General features: G+C 52.4%; 1 protein-coding gene across 1 annotated transcript in view; it reads right to left on the reverse strand.

Annotated features, from left to right (window-relative positions):
* Positions 1-592: 592 nt before the first annotated feature.
* Positions 593-15,746, reverse strand: part of LOC115280323 — a 214,548-nt gene continuing 199,394 nt past the window's right edge. Inside the window, exon 12 of the mRNA XM_029925145.1 lies at positions 593-1,821. The gene's annotated coding sequence lies outside the window, so the exon portion shown is untranslated. The remainder of the gene's footprint in view (positions 1,822-15,746) is intronic.

Raw genomic sequence — 15,746 nt, forward strand, 5'->3', positions numbered from 1 at the left:
GGCCGTGATTTCACAATTCATGGGTTCGAGCCCCTCAACGGACTCTCTGCTATTAGTACAGGGATTGCTTCAGACCCTCTGTCCCCCCCTCTCTCTGCCCCTCCCCTGCTGGTTCTCTTTCACTCTCTCAAAATAAATAAGTAAACATAAAAAAATAAAATAAAATAAGTGAAGGGCCAAACAGTAGTAGACCTAGTCAGTGGAATATTATTGAGTGATAGAAATTAAACATGTAAACACATGAATAAATGTTAAGTGTGTATGACTAAATGAAAGAAGCCAGTCTGAAAAGGCCACATATTATATGACTCCATTCATATGACATATTGGAAAAGGCAAAACCGCAGAGTTGGCACAGAGACCCACACGTGGCGGGGAGGTGGTCATGAAGGCAGGAGGCCAGCAGGTGAACACAGGCGGTATATTTTGAGGAGGTGAAATTCTTCTGTATGAATCTGTGTGGTGGACAGATGACACCATGTGTGTGTCAAACCCATAGAATGTCATGGCACACAGAACGAACTATAGTTTGTATGGATTCTTTTTTAAAAAATCCCTTAGGTGTTTGGAGACTCTCAGAATGGAATGCAAATAATGATAAACGAATTTAATTGTATTACAAGGTATGACAGAACTGAAGGGGGTGCTGACCTTCGTCACTCTGGAAATGAGTGAAGCCTGAAGACAGAAGGCAAAGGGAACCATGCGTGGGTACAGAACTCTAGCAGAGACAGCATTTCCCCTGGGGAACGGGGCCACTATAGACAAACAATTAAATCAATGGGCAGTGGATGGTCAGTGCCAGGTGCTTTCACCTCTAGAGTGGGAGTTCACAGACGAGCGAGGGGAGGGAGCTCCAACAACCCATGTGTAGCACATCAAAGCTGAAGACATCAGTATGACCCGTGTTCAGCTTAATACAGACACATCTGGCTACCTACTGAGGTATCTACAATGGGTGCAGACACACAGTCGTATGCACACGTACGTTTGCTTGTGTGCCATCTGAGAGGGACCAAAAGGAACAGACCCCAGGAGCAATGAATGCACCTATTGCCCAGACCTTAGTTTGGAACATCATCCTCCAATAAAAAGGCACTAGGGTTCTTAGGAGAAATGGCTGACCCTAGGCCTGAGAAATGCAAAAGGAGCCTGGATCGTTCTACGGTGCCTCAGGGTAAGGAGAAGCCCGGAAAGGCACAGTGGGGAAGCTAGGAACCCACTGAGAAGGTGGCAAGGCTGGCATAATCTGACCAACAACTAAACAGCATAGTATTAGATTAAGAGTCAAAGCACAATAAAATGTTCATACTGCGTGAATCCATATAATTATTGAGCCCACATGAGTCCATATAATGCAAATAAATTGTTGATTAAATAAGTGGAGTAGAATCAACACACGTCTATGCAGAAGATTTCCAAATAACTTACGCACGTAGTCTGCCTTCGCAAGGAGGGCCTCCCTGCCCACCCCTCAAGCATCACGACGTCCTTCCACAAAGCACATATGGAAAGTTTGGGGGAGTAAGTTTACACGGGGAAGCCTGACAAACACCCTCCATCAGGTGACCAAGGTCGGGGATGGCTTGTACCCCTGGTAGGGAGTAATGAGCACGCACCTCACCTCTGTGGCCCTCCTCCCCAAACCCACACGTCTGACCGTGAGAAAACCATCTGACAAGGTCCAATGAAGGGACGTTCTCCAGAATACTTGACCTGTTCAAGTCATCAGGAACAAGGCAAGTCAGAGAAATTGTCACAGGCAGGTGGAGCCCAAAGAGATAGGACAGCTGAATGTCACTCGGTGTCCTGACTGGGATCCTGGAACAGAAGACAAAACAGAACAGGACATTAGGTAAAAATGAGGCCAAGTGAACAAAGTATGTGCTTCATTGTGACAAACGTACCACACCGAGGCAAGATGTCAGTAACGGGAACCCGGGTGCGGGGCATATGGGAACTCTGTCCTACCTTCCCAGCTTTTCTGTAAGTCTCAGACTAATCAAGGGGCCCCTGGGTGGCTCAGCTGGTTAAGCGTCTGATTTCGGCTCAGGTCATCTCGCAGTTGGTGGGTTGGAGCCCTGCACCGGGCTCTGTGCTGACAGCTTGGAGTCTGAAGCCTGCTTCCGGTTCTGTGTCTCCCCTCTCTGCCCCTCCCCCACTCGTTCATTTTCTCTCTCTCAAGAATAAATAAACATTTTTTTTTTAAAGTCTCAAACTGGGGCGCCTGGGTGGCTCAGCCAGTTAAGCATCCAACTTCGCCTCAGGTCATGATCTCACAGTTCGTGCGTTCCAGTCCCGCATGGGGCTCTGTGCTGACAGCTCAGAGCCTGGAGCCTGCTTTGGATTCTGTGTCTTCCTCTCTCTCTGACCCTCCCATGCTCATGCTCTGTCCCTCAAAAATAAATGGTAAAAATTTTTTTAATCTCAAACGAATGAAAATAAAACCTCTACTTAAAACATTATTTTTAGAATTTTTTAAAGTTTGATATGATGCTGGAGAAACAATCATTGCCTACGGTCACTCTGCCACTCAGCTGCCGCGCTAGGAGCGGCTCCCGCTGGACAGAGGCCGCCCGGACGCGTGGGCTGCGGTGGGGCGTCGCACTGGTCAGGCTGCCGGTGCGGCCGCCCTCCTTCCCTGTGCTTGTCTGCGGCTCGGCCCGGGGTTAGTCGGGTCCTCTGTCCCGGGCTGTGGGGCTGAGCGGCTCCGAGGCCCCGCAGGTCTGGGGCGGCCCCGCAGGTGCGCTTCTGGGCGCTTCAGAGACCGGCCTTCCCGCGGCTCCCCTGGCTTAGCTCCCCGATCCTTTTGCGCATGCCTCCTGCTTCGCACGGTCTTCCCTGAAAATGTCCTTGAAACCTTAGACGAGGACACGTGGCAGTAGATTAGTGTTAGTGCGTTTAAAGTAATCAGAGAATCTCTGAATTACAAAACAGATAAAATGAAGTGGACGAGCTATGTTTTCTTTTTCTTAATTTTTTTTTATTTTTTTAATGTTTATTTATATTTGAGAGAGAGAGAGATAGAGACAGAATCCAAAGCAGGCTCCAGGCTCTGAGCTGTCAGCACAGAGCCTGATGTGGGGCTTGAACTCACCTGCTGTGAGATGATGACCTGAGCCGAAGTCAGACGCTTAACCGACTGAGCCCCCCAGGCGCCCAGTTTGAGGCTTTTTTAAATGTTTATTTTTGAGAGAGAGAAAGAGAGAGAGAGAACAATTTGGGGAGGAGCAGAGAGAGGGAGACACAGAATCCGAAGCAGGCTCCAGGCTCCAAGTTGTCAGCCCAGAGCCAGATGTGGGGCTCCAACCCATGAATTGTGGGATCACGACCTGAGCCAAAGTTGGATGGTTAGCTCACTGAGGCACCCAGGCGCCCCATCCACTTGTGTTTTCCTAGAGGCTAGAGGAAAGGCTGAGCAAGGCAGACCACGGCCCCACCCCGGTCTTGGACCTGAGCTCCTGTGTGGTCCCAGACTGGCTAGGGCACTGTGGATTGTCATTGGTCAAACTAACACAAGGAAAAGGAAAAGGCTCCTGTCCTCTGATCCTCTTCAAAAGACCGGTAATCTAGTGGGGACCAAGCAAAGCCAAGCCTCCCAGGTGCACCTAACGGGAGAGGTGGGAGGCCACCCCTTAGCTCCAGGAGCAAGCTTGCATGGGTTCCCCATCACTCAGAAAAGATAGTCACTTTACTGTCACAGCAATACTCCTTGGAGCTGGCCGGATGTCACCCTCTCTCTACAGAGGAGCGGGCTGAGATCAGGAAGGACAATGACCAGTCTGTCGTCAGAGGACTAGGAGCTTTCCATTCGCCATCTCCATGACAGGTCTGGGCTGCCTTGACCCCACAGCAGCATGGGAGAAGGCTACCGAGCGAGGCTTCCAAAGACGTGCACACCTCAGGGGCCTGGCTGAGTGAGGTCAGGGACGGGGTGAGCGCTGCTTCCACTGCTGGCATCGGGTCAAACCTACAGCCTGCAGGACGGGCGAATTGATGGGAAATGTATATTCTTTATCACTAGAGTTTAAAGTTGGTTTGGCAAGCATGACAGAATCCTGCGACACTCTTGTTCTGGGTTGATGCTAGCAGTCCACGTGGAATGTTCCAAAACTGCCTTGGACTTCAGCTAGAAGGCAAACTCTGGGAGGCCCTTGGTCCTTAAGAGTCTTCTTTATAAATTAACAAACTTTACTTTTAGAGCAATAATTGCTTTGCAGAAAAATTAAGCAGAAAGTACTGAGAGTCTTTATCTATTCCCTCACTCCCACACGGTCTCCCCCAGCGTTGACATCTTGCATTACTGCAATGCATTTGTGCAACTGAGGAGCCAATGTTGATACATTATTATTAATTAACAGCTACATAGAATATATTAGGTTTCATTCTGTGCTGTACCTTGTTTGATGGGTTTTCACATGTTTTCAGCATGACAGCATCATGCAAACCAGTCTCAGGGCCCTAAAAACCCATGTTCTCCACTTACTCATCCCCCCCGAGTCCCGATGCCTGAAAATCACTGATCCTCTCACGCTCAGTAGACCTCCGCCCTTTCCAAAATGCCATCCAGTTGGAAACATACGGTGTGTAACTTTTTTAGATTGTCTTCTTTCCCTTGAAGTATGCCTCTGAGGTTCCTCCGTGTCTTTTCCCTCTGCAACTTACTGACAAATAGAAATGAAGTGGTGGGGGTGTGGCTGGGGGGAAGGATGGTTGGGAGAGGGCCTCCAGGGCTCCTGGCGCTGGTAGCCCTCCCTCCCCAGTGAAGAGAAGAATCCAGAAGTCTCTGTTTAAATGTTGTTAAGCCTGAAGTACCTTTGGAGGGTCTGCAAAGCAATGTGTTCCTTGCAAGGACCCAGCAAATGAGAGCAAGGGAGCGCCCAGGGTTCTAGCTGGGAGTGGCCAGGCCTGCAGGCAAGCGGCCCGGCGAAGACGCTTCTCCTTTTCCAACCTTAATATTAAAATGTCTTTGATGGCCCAGTGGCCTTAGACCAAAGGATGGAAAGATTCATGAAAAACCATTCAAAGAACTAAAAATAACTCACTTCTTTTTCAGCTACACTGGCTTTGCTCAAGTCTTGGAAAAGGCAAGGAAAAAACCCCCAACAACTTGATAGCAGAAATCCATGGCAACAAGCAAGTTCTGTTATGGATAGCATCCCAGGGAAATGAAGGGTCTGGCTGCTGGAGAGAGTGAAGGTGAAAACATACATAGCCATGTACTTTGCTCTGACTGAACAAACAGGAAACTCGTACCTGTTCTATCAATCCCTGAGAAATAAATTCTTATCTTTTTGTCTGACAAGACATATTGGTTTGGGAGTCTTAAATAAAGGCTAGACCATATCGCCCTGATCGCTGCCCTGGATTACAAGCTGGCTTCATAGAGCCTGGATCACCAAGAGGAACAGGGAACAGAATGAAAGGGGTGAGTGTCAGTAGGTGGAGGCTGGAATTTCTAATTAAAATTCTTGTCGCTGTTTCATTTAAACTGTTGACTGCCTTCCCTCTTCGATTCTCTTTCGTAAATTTTCCAATTGGTTTCAGGCAGAGAAAAAAGTAGTGATCCATCTTCAACCATCTCTATTTTGGACATATTTTAGAATCTCTTTCTGATTGGCCCACTATTTCTGGTTCTTGGAATGCCAGTTCTTCTGTTTGCTGCAGCAGACTCTCCCCCATTGTGCTTTGCAATTTATGGTCATGAATTCAACTTCAGTAGGGGTTCCTTTGCCGGGGAGTCTCATGTGCTTAGAGGTACAAAAAGGCCTAGTGGGAGCCTCTGCTAGTGATGTGACACTGCCACCCAAAATCCAGGTCTCATTTCTGAGCCACTCTCGAGTCAAAGACACCATTTATTGACATCTACGTCAGAGCCCAATCCCCGAGAGATCTACACACCCACAGAGAAAGAGCTGACACCACAGGGGACCATGTGCGTTTTTGAAGTCATTTCCCCTGCACCTGGCACTGGTGACCGTCCTGAAACGTGCTTCTCTGCAGGAATAAGGACATCCACGCCCACACCTTCCTGTTGGGCTTTCAGCCAATCAATGTGTCCATCAATCCATATTCCTCACAAGCTAAAGAACTGGCTCTCACACCACAGTACAGACAAGTAGGGTCTCTTTCGGGGATGTGTTGGCCCTGTCCGAGGTCCTGTTTCACAGCCTGGTGGTTGTAAACATTAAAAAAAAAAATGCTTCTGGAGAGTGTGGCTAGAAGAGAAACGTCCCTTCTATAGATGAACAGGATATTCTGACTTTAGTCATAACTTGCCCCGCCTTCTCTGGCTACCGTGTGGGGCTCGGCCAAGCAAGAGAGATGGCAGAGAGATGGATGAGGGAATGGCCTGGAACTTGGCATGGGAGGTAAGAAACGAGGAGAAAGGACAAACCAGCCATCCCCGGCTGGTGAATGATGATTCTGGAAGTCCAGGAAAGGAAGGAAGCAGGAGGCCAGAGGGGCCGCACAGAGCATGGGGGGGTGGATGACGGCAGGTTGCAGGCGGATGGGCAGGGGTCGGGCGGGGGCCAGGAGGCAGGCTGGCATCCTCTGGATGAGGCCAGCCCCATCACCTACAGAGGTGGGGTCCTGGCTTTGGACGGGAGGTTGCCATCACTTTGCGCCTCCTGATGATCCAGAATCCTAGGACTCCAACGCCACTGTTGCCAATCCCATCAACCTCGCTGACATAGCACATTGACCAAGGGGGAGGCCTCAGACCAGAAGATGCTTCTAGGCTTGGGGATACAGCAGCTTGGGAAAGCTGGTGACTCCTGGTAGAGCAGAAGTAGCCAAGCCAAGGGCCCTGGGCCTGCTCCCCTCAACCAGTACTCCCTGTCCAGGACACACGTTCCTGATCCCCTTAGTCCACTTGGGTGAGGTGGGCTCATGCCTACAGGCACGGGAGGAGCAGAGGGAGTGGGAGAAAAACCCCAGAGACAAGATCCACTTGAGGCCCCGTCACCCAGAAAGGACCCTTCCTGCAGGAGAAACAGCAGGACAGGACATCTGTGATCAGACCCAGGTACCTGGAGGGCCACCTGATCTGGTGCTCTGAGGTGAGACCTGCAGAACACTTTGTAGCTGTGAGCCCACTGATTTTTTTTTTAAGAAAGAGAGAGAGAGAGTGAGAGAGTGAGTGCATGCCCATGTGTCAGGGGTGGAGGGACAGAAGGAGAGCGAGAGAGAACCATAAGCAGGCTCCAAGCTCAGCACAGAGCCCAACGTGGGGCTCAATCCCAGGACGGTGAGATCATGACCTGAGCTGAAATCAAGAGTCAGACTCTCAACTGACAGAGCCACCCAAGTGCCCTGAATCCTTTGATTCTTTTTTTTAATATCTTTATTTTGAGAGAGAGAAAGAGAGAGCGTGCACATGCACAAGCGAGTGGGGGAGGCGCAGAGAGAGAGGGAGGCACAGAATCTGAGGCAGGCTCCAGGCTCTGAGCTGTCAGCACAGAGCCCGATGTGGGGCTCAAATCTACGAACTATGAGATCAGGACCTGAGCCGAAGTCAGACACTTAATCGACTGAGCCACCCAGGCGCCCCCTGAATCCTTTGATTCTAATCCATCTTCTAAACACTGAACACATTCAAACAGTGTGGCTTTCACCTGGGCCAGGGGCCGCCGCCATGGTCGAGGTGCACAGCACACATCAGTAAGTGCCTGTGGCCTGCACCTCATGGTGCATAAACATGTGCCTGCAGTCCACACTGTTACTCAAGTATTTGTAGTCTTCCAAGTCACGGGCATGGTTCTAAACATATGGGGCCAGTGTAAATGAGACAGAGCAGGCCACCGATCTGTCCTCGAGAGATTCACCTCCAGGCAGGGAGAAATAATAAAGCAATAAATAAACAAGATGATTTCAGAGGACAACGAGTGCTATCAAGAAGTGAATCAAGGTCAATGGTATACAAAGAAATAGGTGCTGGGGGCCGCGACAGAGTCTGTGATGAGGGAAAAGCACGTCTCACAGGTGGTTTTAAACTGTGACCAAAATGACAAGGAGAAGACAGGTGTGAAATCAGAGGCAAGAAGTTTCCAGGCAGGAAACACAGGAAGTGCAAAGGCCCTGAAGTAGGAAAAGGCTTGAGGAGCTTCAAGGACTGGAAGGGGCCCGGATGGCTGAAGCCTCCGGGGAGGAGGCTCGCGGGACAAGAGAGGCAGGGCCAGGGCAGGCCGGAGGCGGTCTGCTCCGAACGCAGTAGGAAGCCAACGGCGGTGGGTGACTTGCCAAATCACTTTCTACAGAGCCCTTCGGGCTGTGTATGAGGAATGGGTTCTTGGGGACAAAGGAGCAACAGGGTGCCAGCTGGGGCCTGGTGCATTTGTCCAGAGGAGAGGGGCCGGGGTGTGAAGCAGGACCGGCCAGAGCAGTACAGAACACGGTTTTACGTGGTGTGGCCCGGGGCTTCCCCACACTCCCCTGATGAAGAAACGCTTTCATCCTAGAACCAACCGCCCTTCGCCGACTCCCGTGTTTCATGGAACACACAGTGGGAAATGAGCCCGTGCACTTCTCTTGTTGTGGCTAAATTCTCATTTACAAAAGCACCTGCTGGTTTTGCCCACGCCAGGGGGTCTGGACATGAGACTCCATTATATTGACTTGGCTACAAGAATCAATTGTTCCAGAATCTTGGGGGCACTTAGCTGCTACTTTTCCCCTTTCTTAACATAACGAGTCAGAAAAGGATTTAGGAAAGGAACCAGTTCCCAATCAAACATTCATCATTTATAGACACAGGTTCCTGACTGTCCCAGAAGATGCCGGAAGTGGGGATAACCCTTTCTGCCCGGGAGCAGACTCCTGTCTCTCACTTGTGTTTTCTGGGTGTCTGTACGATCAGCAGAAGTCTGCAAAAAATGACATTACCACGGAGACTAAACAGCGACTTTAGAAAGTGCAGATGCCACATTTTCAAAATGGGGGCCATCATTCTAATCAGGATAATCACTGACACCGTCTGTGCCAAGACAAAGGTGAAATGCGAGAGACACAAGGTGCCTGCGGCGGGATCAGTTACCAGACCTCGTGCGCCTACCATGCGCGCCCTTCGCTCCCGGAGCACGAGAGCTCGCCCTGGAGTTCTCACCTCAATCCTACTGCCTCACACCATCCGCAAACATGACACTAAGGTAAGCATCTCCGAAAACACTTCCCTGTACACACGCTAACAGTGGGAAAGTAAACCATACCAACATCGGGAAAGTCGCTGCCCTTCAGGGAGCGAACAGAAAGGAAACTGCAAATAGAGATGCAGAAGAGATGTCAAGACAGCCCGTCTCACAGAGCGTGGGGGACTCGTGCCCGATGAGGGCAGGGGCTCGGGGACGCCAGTGCCCTGGGTTCCAGCTCCAGGCTCCGATCTGCTGCTGGGCCCGGGGACACATGTGAGAGCCCAGAGACACGTGACACCAATGGGATGACTGCAACTTGACGCGGTGTTTGGGAATGAAATCGATTGCTTGGAACTGTAGTCCTTGAATGTGCTGCCACAGAAAGATCTTGCAATATGCCGCATTCCCATTCGGGGGCCTGCTGGAATTTATCCTTTAAAGTCAATTATGACAACCGGAGAGCCGAACCTCTGAGATTACCTCCTCTTGTTCTACAAGTAAAGGGAGAGGACAAAGGACACACGTGCCCGGCGTTCACTGCGTTTCAGAAGCCAACACGACGCTCAGGCACGGGGCCTGGAGGGAAGCCTGTGCTCACGCGTGCGCACGCGGCTGTCCCCCCCGGGAAATGGCTGCGGTGACCTCAGCCCATCACCCCCTTCCAGGGCGGGCGCTGCTGCTCGGCCTTTTGTCTTTGCTCCAGCGCAACCGGCCCCGTTTCTGCATCTGTGGCAAAGAGAGAACGTGGTCCTCCACATTCCCTTGCACGTGGCTGTACGACTCCCAACACGCGTGCACCCGTGACCACGGCGGGGCGCACCGCCTCGGCGCGCACCTTCCAGAGACTTCCGCGGCAGGCCCAAACAGGGGTTCGAGTCGCACTTTTCATGTGATTTAAATCTTAAACTCCTGATGATGGCTTTCACTTCTGGGGACATCGGCGCTTCCGTTAAGAATTCCGTCAGCGGCTGAGCCGCAGGCAGGCCAGCCACGGGGACAAGGCCGATCTGCCAGCTTACCCCCTCGCCAGGTTCCCCCTGCACGTCCTGGGACGCCAGGTGTCTGAGAGCCGAGGACACGTCTCGCAGCCGGCAGGGGCGTGGACGCGGGGGAGCCGCAGTGTCTGTACAGACACAGCCGGGGCTCGGCCGGCGGGGACAGGCGAGGTGCTGAGCCCTGGCAGGGTGGCACCTTACCTGCTGGCAGGAGGGCTCAGGGGAGCCGGCACAGAGGTGAGGCTGGGCGGACGGGGACAAGGGAGGAGCAGAGGTGGTGATGTCCTGGGGCATCACACGGGGAGCAGCTGATGCGCCGGTGCCGGAGGGAGGCGGCCCTGGCCAGAGCAGGGAAGGCGGGCACACGGGAGAAGCAGCGGGCGCCGCGACCAGGCTAAGGGATTCCCAAAGAACCCAAGACTGTGCGTGGACACAGCCTGAAGGCCACTGCCCAGATGGAAACACATCACTACTGCCTAGAATAAGACCCTGGACAGGCCGACAGCAGTAACCTCAGTGACACAGTCAGCACGCTGACCACAAAGGTCATTCCTCACAGCAGTGGTTCAAGACACGGAGATGGGTGGATACCCAAACAGGACGACACCTTCTTACTGTCCCCAGCGGCCTTTCATTGCCATCAAGGGGTGGGTGAGAGCAGCCTTCTGGATGGACTGCTCACCCCTGAAATGCAGAAGGCCTGGGGTCCTGGGGGGCGTTATGGCTGGCCTTCAGCCGGCTGTCCTAAGCAGCTCCAGGGGCCTTGGGTGGCTTAAACACACCGCAGCTGGCTCTGACTCAGTGGCCCTGGACTCTGGGGGTGACGTGGGGCATCAGATGGAAACCCCAGGCAAGGCCCGTCTGGCCTCCTCAGGAAGAACACTATTTACCTTGCGGCTTCCTCAGGCTTTGGGATGGAAAGCTTAGCATTTGTAACCAAATCGTGATGGAAAGAAAAAAAAAGGAAGGAAGGAAGAGGGAGAGAGAAAGAGAGAGAGAGAGAAAGAGAGGGGAGGAAGGAGGAAGGGAGGAAAGAAGGAATGAAGTGAGGAAGGAAGGGAAAGAGAGAGAAGGGAGGGAGGAAGGAAGGAAAGAAAGAGAAAGAAAAGGAAAGAAAAGAAACTTCTTTCCGGCAGGTAACAATTTTTACCTATCTACAGGTCTAAAGTTCCGGGGATGAGCTGAGTTCGGCCCGGGGGGTGTGCTGGAGGCGGCTCTGCTCGCGGGCCCTGAAGCGAACAGACACCCACAGAAGCCGGGACTCAGACAAAGGAGAGCAGGTGTGCGGGCACACACCGGAAGTGTCCCCGGGGCCGAGAGTCCACACGACCTCTCTCTGCAGGCAGCTCCTGGCCGGATTTTCCTGACATATCTTTGGCCCACATCCAGGTTAAATGCCAGTTAGAAAGTTCTGCCCACTCGCTCTTTCTGGGCAGACAGCAACAGGGGTGAGCTCTCATCATTTACAAAGGTCACGATTGGGAGCGCGCCCCGGAGCCGTCATTTAAAATTCGATTGATCCCTATTTGTCGTCAAGGAAAGAAAATGGGCACTTGGACTGTATTGTAATTATCGGGCTTCCAGGCAACCGTAAATAGATGTGCAATCTCGATACTGGCAAGTACCTGGGAGAAGAAATTATTACTCTGGTATTGCACGTTGCTAGGAAAGGTTGAAGATAAAATTGCGCGTAAAAAATCAATCATCTTTTAGCTAATTTGCCCTGCTCACCACCCATCGGGGTTATCACAATCATCAGATGTCTGCTGAATATATTAAGGATGAGGGTCTGCTTGCTAAAAATGAGCACCAAGAAAGCAAAGGCCTCAACCGCGGCGGGGACTCTGCAGAGCTGACATTTGGGGGCGCGGTGGGCGGCCGCTGAGGGACACGGGGGAGGCAGAAGCAGAGCTCTCCGGACCATCTTGGAAATGAGCTTCCAGGAGGCCCTCCCCAAGTGGGCACTGCAGACACCACCTCTGTGCCCACCCTGCCGATGACTGGGGACAGAGGGCCCCCCCAGCCCCGCTGGAGAAGGAAGGTCTGCTTGTCCTGTGAGTGACGGGGGAGGGCCAGTCACACTAGGGTAGGCCTGGAGCTTTGACTTCCATAAGCTTAACTCTCACTGCAAGCCCTGGAGATAAGCACGATTAGCCCCCCATTACCGACGGGGAGAGGGGCACACTGAGGTTCAGACATGTGGCGGAGGCCACCTGGAGGGAGGTGGCAGAGTGGGGCCCAGAGCCAGGTGCCTCTTCTCGTCCCAGGTGGGGTCACTGCTGAGGGCAGTGGTGGTGATGCCCACTGTCCAAACCTGCGTCTGCCCCTCCTCCACACCCCAGAAGAATCTGTCCCCCTTTGCATCCTTAGGAGCCACAAGGCACTTGGCAAAGATGACACTTGCTGGGGCAACTGGGTGGTTCCGTCAGCTGAGCGTCCCACTTTGGCTGAGGTCATGATCTCGCGGGTCATGAGTTCGAGCCCCACACCAGGCTCTGCGCAGACAGGCTTATCAGTGCGGAGCCCACTTGGGACCCTCTGTTCCGCTCTCTCTACCCCTCCCAGACTTGCGCTCTCCCAAACATAAATAAAATATTTAAAAAATGACCCTTGCTGGACGGCAGACATTCCCTCCGCCCACCTCATGGGAAGCAGGGCTGGAGCGCTGGCTGCGGTCCTGCTTGGGGTGGCCTCACATCTGCCCCCCCATCCCACCTTCACGGTCCCTACTTACCGAGCTCGGTGTCCCCGGAGACCAATGATGGCCACTCTTGGGACCGGCAGCCCCTCCCGCGGGGCCGACACACATAAAGTCAGGATAACCCATTTCCCCTCGTGGGGTCAGCAGGGCTGGGACACCGGAAGTGGGCTGGGCACTGAGGGAGGTGCCAAAGGTGCGGTCTTTTCTGGGAATCCACCTGCTGCCATAGGGCAGCCTCTGAGAGGGCTCAATGCGATGCCCACGCATACTTACTTCCACAAATCTACTCAGGGAAGTGATCAGGGTATAGATAGATTTATGCACAGAGATGTCAACCACAGTGTTGTTTACAATGCAAAAAATTGTGAAGGATTTAAATAGCCAGCATTTGGGATGGGTCAAGTGCTTTATGGCATTCGATAGAATAGGAATGGCAGTCACAGTGCTTTGTACAGTTTCTAGAGGGGGCGCCCGGGTGGCTCAGTCAGTTAAGTGGCCGACTTCGACTCAGATCATGATATTGTGGTTTGTGAGTTAGAGGCCCACATCCGGCTCTGTGCTGACAGCTCAGAGCCTGGAGCCTGCTTCCGATTCTGTGTCTCGCTCTCTCTCTGACCCTCCGCCACTCATGCTCTCTCTCTCAAAAAAATAAATAAACATTAAAAAAAAAGTTTCTAAGAGATAGGAGAAAATGTTCATGGAATAACACTAAGCAACTGCTATCACAACACTCAGGTATAAAATTATATAAAACCTTATAAAGAAAATATTCACAGATAATTTAGGAGTATGTGGGATATCGTTCTGCTTTCATCTACATCCTTTCCCAAAGTCATCCACTCAGCAGTCTTCCTCCTCCCCGTGCCCACAGCAGCCCCAGGAGCCCCATTCCGTTTCATAGGCAGGTGCTGTTTGTTAAGTGTTGCAGTGAAATACACATAACATAAAATGTATCGTTTTAGCCATTTCTAAGCATACAGTTCAGTGGCAAAGTACGGACATTCACATTGTTGTGCAAACCTGCTACTACCTATCTCGGGAATGCTTTCTATCATCCCAGACAGAGCCTCTGTACCCTGGCCCGCCGTCGGTGTCTGCGGATCGGCCTGTTCCAGGACCCTCTCGTAAGTGGGGTCATACATTGGTCCTTCCGCACCTGGCCGCCTTCCGTTAGCCCAGGCCCTCCTCAGGCTTCCTCCGAATTGGTGCACCCACCCCGCTCTTCCCTCCCCTGAGTCCTCTTGGAACTGCAGATCAGTAATTGTTCCCATTTGGCAGCTGAAGAAACTGAGGCCCACGAAGGTAAAGCGGAGACTTTTCTTCGGTTTGACTGTATCCGTTGCTCGCGGCGGGCAGCAGGAAACCTGCCGTAAGCCATAAGCGTCCAGAGTCAGGCAAGGGGCAGTGGTCCGGGCTCTTCACACCGAGTTATCCCATGCTGAACTTGCATGAATGCACAACCCCCCAAATCCAGAGACTAAATGGCACATTCCAGAAGCTTGCCCCTGGTCGCTAGTGTCTTGCATAATTCTCCCATCTTTCTGGGAGCGCTGGTCTCCAGCCAGCCCCTTCCCAAAGCACTCGTCTGGTCCGCTGGCCTCACCACCTCCTCCCTCCGCCCCTGCCCATGGGCATGAGGTGACGACAGCCACCTCCAGGCCAGCAGCAGACCAGCTTACACTCTCCTTCCAGTCAGTCCTCTGGGGCCACGTGGGGAGGGGCGGACGGCCGGGACTACTGGCTCCCGGCACCGGTCTTCCCCCCAACCAAGCGGGCTTTTCACTCGTGCTGGGGGAAGCGCTCCCACTCTGAAAACTCCACTGCCGTCACTGGCGAATCCGTGAAAAGTTGACCTCTGTTAAAGGCATGTTTTCCAGGACCCACTCACAAGAGCTAATTAACTGACAGAGTCCTCTTAAACAGGTACAAGACCTGCTAACAACGCACATCTGATAGAATGCATGCCTGCGAACTGGTGCGAGGCAATTAGCAAGTTTCTACTCTGTTGAATACGACACCTTACATCACTGCTGCAGCACAATGATCCTACAAATGGCAATCATGTCCTTCTGTGTACCGTCTTAATCCTAATGTGACTACAGCTGAAGATCCAGACAGGCCTGTCCCTGCAGACTGCGCTTTCCGACCCCCCGCCTCCCTGCCTTCACTCTTGCCTTCCTTGGGTCCATTCTCTCCAGGAGACCCAGAGTGACCTTTAAAAAACGTAAATCATGGGTGCCTGGGTGGCTCAGCTGGTCGAGCGTCCGACTTCGGCTCAGTGCATGATCTCACAGTTCGTGGGTTTGAGCCCCGCGTCGGGCTCTGTGCGGACAGCTCGGAGCCTGGAGCCTGCTTCCGATTCTGTGTCTCCCTCTCTCTCTGCCCCTCCCCTTCTCATGATCTGTCTCTCTCTCTCTCAAAGATAAATAAATGTTAAAATATTTTTTTGACATTTAAATGTGAATCAGGTCATGTCAATCCCGGCTTCGAAAGCCCCAACAGCTCCACATGGCAGCTCAGCTCACCTCGCCTCATGCACAGCCTCCCATGCCCTGCGGGCTGTGGTCCAGCGGTGTCCGGTCTCATTCTCCCCACTGGCCCCCCAGGCACATGGCGGCTTTCCTCTCTCTTGAACACCTGCCCCAGGGACTTTGCACTGGCACATCTCCCTCCGGTTCTCTGCCCAACTGGGTCTTTCTCATCACCCACAGCCAGTGCTGCGGTCACCTCCTCAGGGAGACTTTCCCTGACCAGTCCAGCTAAAGTAGCCCTGTCACTCTCTATCACATCGTCTTGATGTATTTCTTCATGCATCTTATCCATATCTAAAATTATTTATTTTTCATTGCACATTTACTCTCCAAGGTCAGAAGCCTAGTTTGTGTTGATAACTGCTATGTCCTCAGGGACTATCACACC

Source organism: Suricata suricatta, chromosome 16 (genome assembly GCF_006229205.1).
Source record: "Suricata suricatta isolate VVHF042 chromosome 16, meerkat_22Aug2017_6uvM2_HiC, whole genome shotgun sequence".
Taxonomy (NCBI): domain Eukaryota; kingdom Metazoa; phylum Chordata; class Mammalia; order Carnivora; family Herpestidae; genus Suricata; species Suricata suricatta.